The sequence below is a fragment of the Haemaphysalis longicornis genome, unplaced genomic scaffold (assembly GCF_048455015.1).
Source record: "Haemaphysalis longicornis isolate Haplotype H1 unplaced genomic scaffold, Haemaphysalis longicornis Haplotype H1 scaffold_2, whole genome shotgun sequence".
In the NCBI taxonomy this organism is placed as follows: Eukaryota; Metazoa; Arthropoda; class Arachnida; order Ixodida; family Ixodidae; genus Haemaphysalis; species Haemaphysalis longicornis.
In genome coordinates, this window is record NW_027526295.1 from 180,202,301 (window position 1) to 180,217,885 (window position 15,585).

Consider the following 15,585-nt stretch of genomic DNA (forward strand, 5'->3'; position numbering starts at 1 on the left):
GGCTCAAAAATATCCCGTTATGTCTTTTACCACCTGAATGCATTTGATTGCCACCTTCACAAAGCTTTTCTGGGTCCCTTTAACCAAGCTACAAAGGAATCATTTCCATTTGCCGCATCAGCATGAGAAAACGCGCTCTACATTTCATAAACACACGCCTGTGGAACGGCTTCGTTTTCCAATAGCGGATCTTTGTCGCTTTACTACAGGGAATATGAACAAGGGGACCGTAGCCCTCCCAAAACGTCATTTATTTTTTGGCTCGGTTGGTGGCTGCATTTTATTTTAAATGCAAAGCATTTCAGTAACTCACGATGTCACCCGCGTTGACGTCCGTCGTAGTCCGCACCGTCGTTGTCCGCACCCCTCCCCCTTACACTATATAAAAAAAATACTATCCGACGCCTGGTTTCGATCCCTCGACCCTGCGGGCGGAACGCAATGTACATGGTGCTCTACCCACTGCGCCACAAAGCCGACACAGAATGGGAGGCTACGAACGCGCCTGATATCCTTGACTCATTCAAACTACGTCAAGAAGCTGCTGATACAACGCATTCACTACCACCAACTCCCCAAACACTAAACGTTAACGCAATACACCCACCCCCTATGCGACGCATTTACTCGAGTCCCCCTCGCGGGGAGATAGGCCCAATTTTTTTGTAGGATAGAGGTCAACAGAATTTCTACTAATCAGCGTGCACATTACAATCAAACACATGCAACCAGAAGAAGGAAAAAGAACCTTTGGACCCCATTCAGGAACATTAGCAAGGAATATTACGAGCGAGTGGGCAGTTTTTCGTACCCCTTTTATTATTTTCAAGTGGGCTATATCGCGGCTTAAACTTTCCCCCACCAATCCCACATTCGCTTTGTGAGCACATACACAACGTTCAGAGCGAGAGAGAGAGAGAATAACTTTAATGAAGACCAGCGATGTTAGCCGAGCCGTCGGGCTGGCTTGCAACGCTAGATGACAGAAGAAAAACAAAAAGAAAAAAGAGAAAAAAAATGTGAAAACGAAAAGATGTCATTTGATGCGGCCAAAATTTTCAATCACAAAACTCTGTCCAGTTCTGTGCTCCGAAGAAACTCCAAAAGAGCTTTGACTGCACGTGCAGCCTTACTGGGACCCGACCTTGGACCCAAAACAGCCCTCAGCTCAAGTCCCGCACCAAGCTGCCGGCACAAAGATAATATATATGAGTTTCTGTCTGTGCACGGTGTGACACACGTATATAACATGATGGGTCACATCTGGAACAAAAATTTCCCCGCATTTCCCCGAGGGGAAGAATGTGAAAGTGCGAATGCACGAGTTGAATTTGCGCGGTTCGGTAATGTTCGCGAAAGAGAGATCACACACACACACACACAACTACAAAGAAAGAAAGATGCATTTATTCACAGACACCTATTTGTGTTGTTGTTGTACTTGATTGCTAGAGCGGATCTCAGCTTTGAAATTTCGTGTCAGTACTCCTTTAAGCGGGTGCATTAGCCCTTCTCACGCCCGATTCCTGGCCAATCCCCCATGTGGGTATGTGCCATGTCAGCGGCCAGGCAGCGCGCGCCCATCTCCCCCCGTTGCCAAGGAAGACGAGGAGATTCCTGGCCAATCCCCCACGTGGGTATGCTATGCGGACATCGCCGGTGGACGCAGGTTCAGGGTCGCTTAAGAAGTGCATTCGCACTTAACTGGCCAATCCCCCACGTGGGTATGTTATGCGGACATCGCCGGTGGACGCAGGTTCAGGGTCGCTTAAGAAGTGCATTGCACTTAAAAGAGGTGAAGATGCCTGCTGGATTTTGTACAGGTAATGTCCCATGTAGGCCACATTCAAGCGCAGCCTATGCAGAATGGCTTCCTCGCGCTTGCTAAGTCCAGGTGGCATTCTGAAGGTGCGCTTGGGATCAGTCTCATGAAGAGATGCGTATTGCTGCTTTTCATCAGTTCAGATAGACATCTGCGCATTCCATGAGGTTGATGAGGCGAGTGCAACCTTTCCCGTGAATGGGATCGCCACAGCTTCAGTGCAGAGACCGTGGGCAGATGAGGCGACTTTGTCAGCTGCGTCGTTGCCGGCAACTCCGCAGTGGGCAGGAAGCCACTGCAGCCCTACGCTGGGTCCCCTTCGTATGGCTTGTAAGTGCAAGAGATTGATTTCCGAAGCCAGCTGTTCTTTTGGAAGCGACTTCAAGCTTTCGAGTGCTGACCTGGAGTCTGTAAATACAGCCCATTGATCGGCCGGCTGCTTTAGAATATACTGAAAAGCAGCGCGCGGCCCAGCCAGCTCAGTAGCTGTCGTCGAGGACTTGTGGCTCAATAGGGCGCAGATGGCAGTGAGCGACGAAGGAATCGAGATCCCTATCGCCGACGATGTAGCTGTCACTGAGCCGGCCATCATTGTATACACATGAGTGTGGCTTTTGTATTGGTTGTTAATATGCTCCAAGGCAAATAACTTTAGAGCCGGGGCTGGTATATCCGCCTTCCGCTTAAATCCAGGTACCGTGATGACAATTTTCATAGGAGGGAATAGCCACGGAGGGTGAGGAGAAGAGGCTGAAGGCTGACACTGGGAGGGCATAGCGCGCTGCACTTCAGAGGCCCAGGCGGCAGCAAGAGGATGCCCATGTTGCCTTGCCACAACGCGCAGGCGCGTGCGAAGTTGCTCCATTGCCTGCAAAGCAGTGGGCGGAAGCCGTCTGCTCTCTGTCATGGTTCCCATTGTGGAGGTGGTCTTCGGGACACCAAGACATATCCTCAGTATTCGGGCCTGCAACCCCTCTAGTATTTTAGAATTCCCTTTGGAAAGAGAAGTCAGAGCTGGGAGGCTATAGCGAAGTAAGCCTTCGCCAGATCCATCAGTGCTGTTGGAAAGCATGCTGAAGATGTGCGCGAATGACGTTAACTTCTCTTTTAGGCTTCGGATGTGAGGCGTCCATGTCAGATGGCGGTCGAAGGTAACACCCAAAAACCTGTGATGGGTGACATACGGTATCGCAAAGGATCTACAGGATCTCTCAGGGGAAACCATTGCAGCTGTAGTGGCAAGCCTAGCCCCTAAAATAAAATGCGGCAAGAATACATCTGGTATCAAAAAGGACTCTGAAAGGGTGAGATTGGTGCCGGTCCCTTACTTTAACTGCCTCTCCCATGACTCCGAAATATGGCTGGGTAGTGTCGTGCTTTCAGCTCCTCACATTGGCATAGATGTGACTCTGTCATAAGACCTGGGTCCTTAAATGGTAATCAAGTTGCTTTGTGCCTTGCTTCACTGGCGTATTTTTGCATCCTTAAGTGCCCCATTTTGCAAAATAAGTGTCGCTGTTGTAGTTGTCCTGCTAAGGAAATGGCGGCCTCTTCGATTAACTCTTTCGCTACCGCGCCTATCAAAATCGATCAATTTGATCGATACTTTTGGGAGCGCCTTTTCATAGCGTTCCAGGCGTTTCTCGAACAAGTAAAGCTGTTCGGAGTTAGATCAGAAAATGGCCTTTCAAAATCAGTTTTGTTTTCATTTTTGCTACGGAAACGTGATTTTTGACACGCTTTTGAATCACCTGGTTGTGGAAAAGGGGCGTGGTCATCGCCCCTCAAGGCTACCAACGAAGAATGCGTGCAACTCGTAATTACTCTGCACCAGCGCTTGTTTTTTGCTATCAGGGCGTGAATGGGGAACTAGCAAACGATTTTCAATCGTCAGGTTCACGCTCTGACAGTAATAATCCCAGAAATCGGCTGAAAATGTCAAGCAGTGCCTGGTTGCCAAGCTACTTTATGATTTTAGGCAGTTTTATTGCCTTTGCGCAAGTTGTCCTAAGTACTCTGGTAGTTCTACTTACCCCAGGACCATTCCCAAACAGTTTACAACAGTTTTGGTTTCGTTTCTGCATCGCGAAATTCATATTTAGCGCAACTACGCAGTTACCCAACTTCAAGGCTAACTGCCATGGCGCCTGAAGCGTCCGCGACTGATCCTCGAACAAAGCACGCCGCTCCTCATTTCCGCCCACCCTAACCCGATTTCTGCGATAAGAACTTCAGATGCAAGTCAAAAGGTCACACCCAGTCGCCAGATATCTGTTCCGCCGAGGACAGCGCTTCAAACCGGCCTTACACTGCCAGCTGTTCGCCTTCCAGTTTCGTTTTCATGCGAGGGTATATCCGGGGGCCGTATTCTGCTGGTCATCCGACGCGCGCCGGAACGATTTCCGGCGCCCTTCCGACGCGGTTGTTTAGAGAGAGGAGAAAGTGGGCTCTCACGATTGGCTCGGAGCGGAAAACGTCAGCCGGCCTACGTCACGCGGCTATATTTTGCCTATTTTTTGGTGACGTCACGTAGCCAAAGGCTCCCGCTCGTTCTCCCGCGACCGGCGGGTGAAATCCGGCGCGGTTAAGAGCGCATCGGATTGTACGATGGCTGCGTATATGCCGCCTGTGTTCGCACTTTTGTTGGAGCTGCTGGAGGAGGATCCCGTGCCTGAGCGTCGACTGAGTGACGGCGACTTTCAGCGCCGTTTCCGTGTCAACAAGGGCCCGGCGCGGATGCTGTGCGACGCACTTAACGAGCACGTTAGGCCTCGAGGTGCGACGGGGCTATCTACGGAAGCGAACGTGATGTGCGCTCTGAGGCTCTTCGCTACCGGCAGCTTTCAACAGATTGTCGGTAGCGGTGATACTCTTGGCATGACGCAGCCGTCGGTCAGCCGCAGCATTCACGCCGTTGCCAAGGCGCTGAAATTGGAAGCCCTTATCGGCCATCGAGGTGCAGCGAAGTGTCAACAGATACGAAGGTGCTGTGCGTGCTGTGTCCCTCTTCGCAACTGACAGTTTGCAAAGCGTTTTCTGCCACCATGAAACACTGTCGCACCCGGACGCCAGTCGCAGCGTTCACACTGTGGTGTCGGCACTGACGGAGCTCCGACACACGAGGATTTTGGATACCCCGGCGACGTAAGCACGGTGTAAGTACGACTTGTTTCTGGCTACGTTTGTTACGGAAGCAAAAAATTGTTTTGCATCGAAGGGAAAAGGAGCGCGATGTCTGAAAAGCAGTCACTGAAATGTGTTTGTTTTGAGCGGTGTGGTGTGGTGGCAGTGATCTCCCATAAATTTCGCAATTGTGCATGATCAAATAGTGTGTCAAAAAAAAAAAAAAACTTAGCAGATGCATGCATATGTAAATAATCTTTTAACTCTCCGGCCTATGTTCGCTTAAGTGAAATGATATCGAAAAGGTATGTCAATAAATGTAGCTAAAATGAACACGTTCAGAGGTATCGAATAGGGTGGCGTCTTGAAAGAAAAAAAAGCTTATAAAGAAAGATAAACAGGTGTATTGTGTTGGTCGTCTAACTGACTTCATAAAGAACCGTGTAATATATGCGTAACGTATATCGCCCTCGCCCCGCCCCCATCGTGTGTCAACTGCTTCGGCGCCTTCACTTCGGCTGAGATGTTTCCCCCTGCTTGACACATAGTGAATAGGTGACAAGTTCAGCTTGTCGGCTCGTTTTAAGGGTTTATCGATTTCGAAATGCGGGGAGGGGAGGGGTTGTATTTCGCAGTTGTACCGCATAGATGGGTGGGAGGGCCCTTATCTATAGTTGTAAGTAACCAATTTTCCTCTCAGGTCGCCTGCATGCTCTAATTCCCCTGCTACGCGAAACAGCGACGATTAAAAAAAAAGGCACATACAACACGGCGATGTCGTTTGTCGTTGCATGCAGTTGCGGAGTGAATCAGTTCCAAGTAACCCAATTCTTTATATTCTTGCTCTTGTTTATTACCTTTTCCTTTTTTCAAACTGTGTACTTGTTTAATGCTTTAGTACATATTTGTGTTATGTATTTCTTTCAGGTGTGCGACGCCAGTATGAAGGCCCTGACCGTGACTGCCGACTACAGTGCCTTTGTGTGACTGGCTGTTCACTTTTGCCCGTGACGTGTAAAGCCTGGCGAGTTCTGGGGTTGACGGTGGCCACCTGCTCGAGTCGTGGCTCATGACACCCCCTGCTCGTCGTCCAGGCCCCAGACACCTGAAGAAAAGTACAATGCCGCACATGCTTCGATGTGCTCTGTCGTGAAGTGCAGCATTGCAGTTCTCAAGAGCTGTTTTCCTTGCCTGCAGTAGCACCAGCTTTTCTTCATAGGCCTCTTCTGGCAGCCAACATTGTCAGTGTGTGTTGTGTGTCTGCCTGTTGGAACGACTGACGACAATAGCTGCAGCAGCACCAAGGGACGAGGGCAGTGATACAGACGATGCGGCTGATGAGGTGCCTGCCCCCGACAGGAGCAAGAAGCTCCTGAAGGACAGGGCAACCAACGCATCTTCAGACAGCTTTGTGGCACTAAACATGTCATTTTTAACTTTCGTTTCTGATTGTGTGTGGTGTGCGGTGTTTGTTTTGTCGGGAGAAAATTGTTTTGTTGTTGTTTCATGTAGCATATACTTTGCCCTGACGCGACATTGTTTCCTGTAGAGAAGCTTCTTGTCGTTTTGTGTTTGACATGGTTGTGTGAGGACAACAGAGAAAGTTGCTTTGCTTTCGACCACTATATACTATGTCTTGACACGGTGTTGCTTGATCTGGGATAGGCCGTGACTACTGTTTTGATGGGTCGTGAGGCCTTGTTGTGGGTATAGAGACCGGTCAAGATTCTCTTGAGAAAATTCTGTTTATTACACTGTAACCGTCATTCTGCTGTGAAGCAAAGAATGATGATGCATGTACCACAAACAAAAAAAAATAATCAGTATACTACGGAATCTTCTGGACACAATTAGTTCAATCCAGTCAAGAGTTATATTATGACATAGCACAACCATTGCACGGTGACTTTGTTTGGAAATCTCTGACAGATCATTTTACTTAAGAGAACACGATATGCCAGTATGCATCTCCACTGTTGATACAAAGAGTAAACATGCTTAAAATATTGGAGGCTGTCTCTTAACAAAGAGTTCACTGTCATGGTTTACTCTGACATTCTCATGATAAGTGGAAAAATGGTCACAAAAGTTTCATTTACCCCACCATTGCATGTATTCTAGCACTCAGTGCTTTGATGACTGCTTGCTTAGATTTTTAAAGTGATATTGCGATTTTTTCTTTCATGAAGGACACCTGCTTGTAAAAAATAATTATGATAAGCCAACAGCAGCATCTACAAAGGCGTATTGAATTTTTCCTCAATAAATCAGGGTGTTACAAGTTATGTTGAACTGTTTCCTTTTCCCCTGCATGCAGCAGCACCGTCCAAGAGTAACCAACACTGGGAAAAAATAATCGTGACAAAATCAACTATAGCATTTCTGTAGTACACAGCCTTATTTAAAGTGCACAGAAACCAACGTAACTTCATTGCAAAAATAAAGAAGGGCACATTGATGTTTGTGATGCAATGCCAAAACTGCTTTCTCTACTCCAGCTTGTTAAAGTTCTCATAGTTGGCATCTATTCTTGTTGAGGCCCACAGTACTGGTTGTTTGTTCAGGGCCTTCCACAACCAGCAGCTCTCCAGCTCCAGTGTGCCTGAAAATGTGTTCATTATGAGCTTAACGGCCAAAAAACAATAAGGGGTTGAAAATTTGGTCTCTATCTTAGTTAACGAAGCGTATTGCGGTATACTTTACCTATTTAACCCTGAAGGGTAGAGGCATTAAATAGGAAAATGGAATTACAAAATATGCTAACGTAAGAATACATTGCAGGTGCTCAATTACAAAAATTGCACCTCATTGCACAGTCACTGAGTTGTACCTATGCTTGTAGAAACAAGTGATTATTGTGGATGGAAACAATACCTGCGGGAAGGCGGTTTGATTCTCGGGATGTTTTAAGAAAAAAACTGAGCAAACTACTTCAAGTTCCATGCTTAAGCACCAAATTTGTGGGCGTGGTCGATTTGACGTGATACAGGCTTAGGCTGTTAGAGCAGTTCGTCACGCAGAATAGCATATTAATATAGCTCATGAAACAAAGCTAGGCAGGAAACGTATCCTCGGGTCGCTGAAGTCTGGAGGTCAGTACTCTCTTTCATTGACGTTGCACTTGCACCCCTGCTTTCATTAAAAAAAATTAAAACGAGCTTGCCGTGATATTACCGCGAACCATGTATGGGTTTGTTTATTTATTGTTTGTTTTTATCGCCCGGCCACGCCTGGCTCTGTTATCTGTGTCCGCGAAGCGCGTCTTCCATTCTTTATTTTTATGCCGCACGGGCTATCTCATTCAGATAAGCAGACTGTTTCGCCCTAACGGCACTAGCCCAGAATAATCTTCTCTGATCTACAATGTTCTGTATTTCAATGGACGGTTCGAGAAACATTTGCGCCGAAAGATAAAAGCGTGCAGAGCAGACGCCGCGGCATTCGATTCGACGACACTCGTCTGCACAAGTCACTCTGTTGACCGCTGCTTCGCCGCCTCTGTATTCTTTTGAGTTGTTAGGGGAGCACAAGTTCGCCATAATAAACTTGTTTTTCCTTCAAGACAACTGCGTCATCCTTGGCTTCGTGACAATATAAGTACGTAATCTGATCGTGCGCAAAACGCGCACACATGCGTTTTGAAAAACGGGTTTAATTCACTGCACAAGCGAGAGTGGCCGAACAATGACATGGCGTTAGAAAATCGATCAAAATATCGCACTCACGTCACAGCCGTCTTATATATAACTGCCGGGCAACAGCGTACCGTTTACGTCGCTTTTCGTCCCAAGAGAACGCCCTTGTGGGACGAAATTTTTGCGCAGCAACTGTACTGAGCGTTCAAATATGCCTCCTTTAAAAACAGCTGTGCCGCGCGCAGCGCTCCCTGGCGCCTCATAACGGAACAAAGTAAAAACATAAATGCGTGTAAACCTGTTAAACTAGCATTAGCAGCAACGGCAGTGCCCGTGAAAACACACAAACAGGAAAGGCTTTGTTATATCTAAACATTTTTATTAATTTCGCTTTAGCAGCATTTGAAAGTTATGAGATTGTCCCCGAAGGCGATGACGTACTTCCCGCGATCTTCGAGGGCGGGGCGGTTGGCTATTGGCAAAGGCTGCTGCACCCCGGGGATCCTTTCCCCCGGGGTGCTCCAGCCTCGCCCGATCGGGGCTGGCTGGAGCGCCCCACGGAAGTGACGTCACCTGTTTTTTGTTATTATTTCTTGGATTTGGTCGTCGTTGTTGATCGCCAAAACTAGTACGAAGTACCATGCCGGCCGTGCAAAGCGGCCGTGCCGGCACTCATGTTTAGGTCGGCTGTGCTTTTCATTGTTTACGATGAAAAGCACGCGCTTTTTGTACGCGCCGTAAGCGCAGGCTGATAACTCTTCTCCTTGGTACATCGGCTGTCGTTCGGTACGTGTTGTAGTATCTACGGCGCACCGGCGGGCAAGGCAAAACCACTCCGAGTGGAGGATTCGGAGGATTGTGTTGCATGTTTAAATTCGCCGGCTTTTGTAACCGCACTTCTTTCTTTCTTTTTATTTTGGAAGGTGTGTGCGCGCCCCATATCACGCCATCAGGTTTGATCTGCTGTGGCTCGTGTCCTCAAACGTGGGCACTGGCTGAAGACTCTGCCGGCAAAGGTCTAAATAGTGTTGCACGAAGGCTGCTTGCGCTCCCATTTAGATCATAGAATCTGTGGCTTTTGTGGGGAGAAGAATAGGCCGAAGGAATACCTTCGAAGGCCTTCATTTGACAAGAGTTATCTTGGGTCTAGATTACTGGTGCCCAGTGCACTTGATCTTCGACTCTGGTGCACTGTAGTACGCGCCGCTGAACACCAGCGTTTTTGTCCGTATAGTTTTGGCGCAGCAGCCTAAAATGTTTTGAAACCTCACCATACTTTCTGTGCATAAAAAGACCAGCAGGTGCCTTATTTTGGGGAGTGAAATCAGCACAGCTGGGACAAAAGAGGCCTGAATTATATTAGATGTGACAAAAAGATGTTTAGAGTAAACGCGTGTTAATATGCCTCTTTTCGTCGTGCCTACAACTCTATATTTGGTCATGTTGTACCAACTTTTCCGAGCTTCCAAAGTTACAAGGTGCACTGCAGTGCTACAAGTACTGATCACAATTAAAGTGTCAAAAAATTTGGCTTCTGGCACAAGCACAACTTTGCCACCCTTGTTAGTGATGGCCTGGAAAGAATCACGCCGAAGCAGGAAGCACCGACCAATCCAGGAGATACACTGTACTTCATTTCACCAACTTCATGTGCACACACCGTTGTAAAAATTGCGCTGGTAACTAATAAACAGCGTGAGCACAGCGCTGTACCACACGCTGGTAAGGGCAGCGCCAATATAGTCTCCCACATATACTGTGCCCACAGCTCCTGTCAACACCAAATTGATAAAAGCGTTGTTGCACATAATTTGTATACAAACGTCATGTAAGTAGTGCGCATGTTGTTTCTGGTCATAGCAGCAGCTGTCCAACAGCCTACCACTGCAAGTGATGAAGAACCGGCCAACCATGTGACGTTTGTTGTCCAAAAAAAAAAAAAAAAAGAAGCATACAGGCCTTCGTTTTCTGACAAGCAGACTGGATGCTCATCACGCTGAAGTTCCCCAGCAGTCAGAGCTGTGTGTGCGCATCCGTTTACGCGTATACGTGCTGCCACGTGCACCTGCAGCTGGCAGCACGTGGCAGCAAGGTTCCATTCTGCCAAGGTGCCGGTTTAGCGCCGTAGTGAGAGGATTTGGCTGCTGCTCTGGCGAAATGAGTTCAAGTACACCAGTCCATACAGCGGTGGCCCCGCCGACGCCACATATATGTACGGTCAGTTTTCGCATTTGATGTTACACCTTCGTCTTTAAAACTGGCGAAACTTGCACTAAGTGACGCAAGGCGAGCTGGAGGATTTCTTTTTAGATCCTCCTGAAACACTGAATGACACACCACCACGTATTGCGCGAAATTTGTTTATTTACGTGTTCCGTCGTAGCTTCTCACTGTGGCAGTAGTAGTCATGAGGTCCATAAAATTATCGTCATATCCATCTTCCGCATGCATGACTGGCTGACCCGGATTGCTTTGTCCGCAGGCTTTCCCATTCCTCCTAAAGTGAAATGCATCGGCACGCGGTAGAACCGGCTTCGCGAGCTGGGCGTCTGCGAGGTGTCTTGTGCTCATCCTTGTGGCGCAGACGTACGTGACTGTTCTCCTGGTATTTTTCCGAGCACCACGGGCAAGCCAGGTTGATGCCGCACGCTCATCGCAAAACGCGTGCACACGTGCGGGGTAAACGGCGGGAGTAACTATGACATAATGTTTTCTGATGACGCCGCACACATTACGGCCAGCAACGTATGGCGGCTGGTCGTAATTACTATGAATTTTATAATGGGCACAATAACAGTATTGTCGTAAAAAAGAACTGCAGCTAAATTATAAATCCTAATTGTTGTATGCTAGTGACATGTTGCAAGAAAATCGGAAATGTAATAGTTATATCCCTTCGCTCACCAGCTGTACAAGTTGTACCTGCCCCATGAACCTTCAAATGCTGATTAGTCTCATGGCCAACACATGAGCCATACATGCCCAACTGTTCCCAAAAGGACTAAGCAAACACACAACCTCCAAGAAAACACATCCGGCATTGGGAAGAAACATTTAAAATTGGCTCACTTTATTTGACCAACAACCAGTACATTTTGCTTTTATAGCCCACAAAAGACCATCGCCAGCACTGCATTATGGCTGAAGAACTTTTCTGCAGTTGGCTTTGGCAACAAGCAGAATGCACCATTATGAACTGGAAACACATATGACAAGCCACAGCTTTTACCAGCCCATTGGTTGCACTGGGTGTCAAGAGATAAAAAGGAAGAACCAGCAAAAATGCTTTAATGTACGCACAATGATCAAACATTAATTCAGAGTGTAGAAAAACATCCCTTCCAGCATGTTCGGCTGATCAACCCGTTTGTGACAGCCTTATCGAAGTGAAGGCAAGAACGAGTCTGTGGCAGGATTTCGATGTGGGCTTTAAGAACTGTAGGCTGTCTGCAGTCATAATTCCTATTGTGCGCCAAACACCCTAGTACACTGAGTGCAGTGAACTTCAGCAATGAAAGTAGTCATAAGAAATTTTTATCGTATGGTGACCGTTGCAAATCCTAGTAAACCGTTACAAGCACCTGGCATGCTGGCAAGAGAGAGGTAGAGATAGTAAAAGATTTTTGAAAGGAGAAGAGGCCAGCCTGAGAAACTGAACTTGGGCCTGCTACTTAAATCCCACTGGGGCAAGGAAGGTACTGAATACTGAGGGTATGAGAAATGACAGTGAAATCAACCAATGAACTTTGTACACTTAAAGCATGTATGGGGCACAGAAACAGACTAATCACTGCATAATTCGCATAACTTATTTACCGACCATAAAAAAAGTTCCGCAGTTTGTGAAATTTCACCACATAGACCCAAGAGTCCTGACAGGACAAGCAGCGATTTGACAGCTCGATCTTGCTTCTTCATGTCAGCCCACGTGCCAAAAATCTTTCGTTCAGACAGAGGGTAAGCATTCAAGCGTAGTAAGGCTGCTTCAAGGTCTTTTCACCCACTAGTATACCTTGGTCAAAAACTATGCAAATGATCAATTGTCTCTGTACAGTCTTACACAGAAGGCAGTCTGGGCTGTCCTCGCGTCCGATTGTGTGCAGATACTTTCAGGTCAATGCTACTTTAAGCCGCAGCCTGTGTAACAAGGTTTCATTGACTTCTGTGAAGTTGAGGGGCATGAAGAGCCAGAACCTTTGCTCGGGATCAGTCCTGGGGAGCTGTTCCTATCAATTCTGTGGGTCAGACCAATGCAAGGCAGCAGCTTGTGCACGGGCTCTGTAGAGTATTGCATTGCTATCTTGTCTTATGTGTATAGCCAAAACAGTGTATATCCTTTAGCCGGCACAAGGCAGCATTTCCTTCACAGAAAATTAGTTCTATAATTGTAATTACACTAGCTAGTTTCTAATAATTTTTTCAAACAAAGAGCACGACTACAAAGTGTAACAAAGGGAAGGGACAGCAACGACTTCCAGCTAGTGCTTTGTTTGAAACGTATGACCCATATAAATACCATGCGCTTTATAACATCAACATAGCAAAAACAGCACGACGCCATGCTGCAACTTTTCTGCTACGACCCCCATGAGCACTGTCAGCTTTCATGTCCGCAACCTCGTTAAACTCGGTTTCCCCTTGAGAACATGATTTTAGTGCTAAAGATGACAGACACACTTTACTGGTGCTTGCATCTATCAATCAAACACCAGCAAACGTCAGTTAATTTGAAATGATACGGGGTAAACTTGGAAGCTGGCACAACTAGGTGGGATGGGAGTGGCAACAAAAATCTGTGCACAATACAGCCCTGTTGTGGCATTTTTCAGCATGGCGACAGTTGTCACACCGCCCTTGTTAACCTATATTCGAATCTCCTGATACTATGGAGAGACTTGTTGCATTGGTGGCACACTGGAATTACCACTGTGTTGAACCATGGAGCCTGCCAGTTGCCATTCGAGTATGCGAGTCTGCCGATGGAAATTTTTTCTGGTGACTGTTGCACTGCCCTGCAGTGCTTCATGAATTATTTCCTGCTGGCACAGCCATTCCATTCCACGCAGACAAACAAAATGCGCACAGGCTGCATGCAACAGGCATGTGTTTGTGTTGTTGTGTGGGAAGCAGGTTTCCCAACGGGTACCAGTCGGCTGCGCAGTAGCACCCAATGTATGCTTAGATGCAGATATACCTAGCGGGTCCACCTTGGTTCATTCCACGGAGGCAAAAGCAACGCTTTCTCATGTTTCTCTGATGGTGCTTTTATATGGCCTCAACTTTGCATTGCATTAAACAACGAGACAGAGAAATATTTTATGGATTTGCGAGCAGAAGGATGTTAGGGCTTCCACCCCGTGAGAGCCGTTCTTAGTCCAAATGCACTGAAACCCACAAGCGGCGTCAAAGTCGCCCACCCCGGACTTTCACTACCGCCTTCACCATTGCTACAGTTACATCTGGATTTTTTTAATTATTAGTAACGATTAATTATTAACAGTGACTCTAAATGGCTAGTCAGTGAGTGGAAGTGGTTTGGTTTGTTGGGTAAAAATCAGAACAGACTGCTTTCACTATGTGTTGTGAAGTGGGCGTGGCAGTGACCCTGGCTCGTCAGTGAGCAGAAGTGGTTTTGCCGGTTGGGTAAAAATCAAGCATGACTGCGTTGAGGGGCAGACGAAGAGTGTGGAGCACGTCAGACATACTTTTAGCCTGTGCAATCAGTGTACGTGCTTTGTGCCATTGAGAAATTTAGCAGGTATATCCCGTGTATTGTTTTTTACAAGTTTGTCCGACATAAGCGTTAAATCATTCATTCCTTTTAAAAGCAACACGAAGCCAGCAGGTGAGAAAGAAAAAGGTATGCTAGTAATACTAAAGGAAATTCAGGCTATTAGCAATGGTTCAGAATGACATGCAAACAATCTTTGCTAGCATGCACAGTAGCTGACGAAATACTGCAGGGTAACAGTAGCACATGCACACGTGATTACAAAGAGGGTTATGGCATGTACAGGTAAGTGTGTAAGGTTGATTTAGTGCTAATATGCTGCGTGCACACGTAAATAAAAATACCCTGCAAAAAAGATGAACAAGGCAACTGAGGTTAGAGCAAATAGAAACAACAACTACGCAGAGTCACCTAGATGGTATGCTTAGAATGTAGATATAACAGTTCAACACAACACGTAGCATCTGTTATTGCTGAAGCCACTGACGCATCACCTAGCCTGTCATAAATGGGCACGATCACGTACGTTTGGCGACATCGTAAATTTTGGAGCACACGAACACAACACACACGGAAAATGCCACAGTAACTCACGACAGATATCCTGCGCATTTTTTGGCCACGCTTGTAACGACAGGGATCACGGCAAGTTGAAGCGAACGAACGAAAACTCGCTGTCACTGCGACGCACCATTGCTAACTGATGGGGCTCTAGATTATTCACGTATACACTCCTGCAGCGACACGAATCTGGACACTTGCAAGTCGAGTACGGAGCAGTATCAAAGTATTTGCCTCGCACCGCACCGCTCGTGAGCGACTCCACACAACGGCGACGCTCGTAACATTCTTGCTTGCCTCGGCACCGCGCGAAGCCGGAATGAACAAACTCGGAACAGACAAGCCCGTACTAGAGTGAACTCTACCCGTACGTATGCCAATACGGGGCCAAAATTCGCTCTTCGATAGAATTCGGCCTCTTCTCCATGCCGATCGTCCGTAGGTCATCCGTAAAACCCGTGGTAAATCTATAAAAAGTGCTTTGTTGACACAACCTCTTCTACGCGAGTGTCAAAAGCAATAACAAACTCGAGTTTCGCAGAGAAAAATATAATGCAAACATCTACAAAGCATGTCCATGACGTCACAGTGACTAGGTGACGTCATATTAAAAGACAATAAACTCAGGCTAAAAATAAATCTTGATACTGTAATATTAGTGTGTCACTGCCAAAAATATATGCAATACTATTGAAGTAATTGCAATGTAATGC

General features: G+C 46.9%; 1 long non-coding RNA gene across 1 annotated transcript; it reads left to right on the forward strand.

The window, feature by feature from the left end:
• The first annotated feature begins 4,919 nt into the window (after window positions 1-4,919).
• On the forward strand, window positions 4,920-7,230 carry LOC144169583 (uncharacterized). The gene is made up of 2 exons (XR_013322472.1): window positions 4,920-4,977; window positions 5,873-7,230. It is a non-coding gene; the product is annotated as an uncharacterized LOC144169583 (long non-coding RNA).
• Window positions 7,231-15,585: the final 8,355 nt, after the last annotated feature.